We start from the raw sequence: 607 nt of genomic DNA on the forward strand, positions 1-607 counted from the left end.
GGCGGAGCCAGCAGAGAGCGGAGCGCACAGCCCGGCCCGCCCCCTCCCTCCCTCCTCCCTCCCGGCCCGCCCGCCTCCCCGCCCCCCTTTCGGCCGGGAGGTGGAGCTCGGGACCGCTCCGGTCCGGCTGGGAGGGGACCCCGAGCACCGCTCCCTAAAGCCTGGACCCCTCCCTTTGCTATCTCTTCACTACCCGAGGCCCAGTACACAGGCCGTCCCCTCCTCTGCGCTTCACCTTACACTTATCCCACCCAAGCCTCCATCTAGGACCGCTCCTGAATTCCCCTCCTTACCCTACTCAAACACCTGTCCCCAGCTCTGTCTGCCCCCTGGGAAGCCGAGGAAAGGGAAGTGTCTCCCACAGCGCCTTCTTCCCTGGGCACTTGCTCCTCCATATCCACCCTCTTCCCGCCCAGATCCCCGATCACCCTGTGTGGCCCTCCCTTCCCACTGCGCTCGGGGAAAGTCCACCCCTCCCCCTCCGGCCGAAGCCGCAGAGCGGTCAGCCTAGGTGGCCGCAGCAAGCTGTGGGGGTGGGGCTATGGAGGGGACCGTGGGAGGAGGAGGCTGATGGGACCCGGGGGCTCTAGAGTGAGGATGGGGAAGA

The sequence above is a fragment of the Rhinopithecus bieti genome, unplaced genomic scaffold (genome assembly GCF_001698545.2).
Source record: "Rhinopithecus bieti isolate Rb0 unplaced genomic scaffold, ASM169854v2 scaffold_7438, whole genome shotgun sequence".
Lineage (NCBI taxonomy): Eukaryota > Metazoa > Chordata > Mammalia > Primates > Cercopithecidae > Rhinopithecus > Rhinopithecus bieti.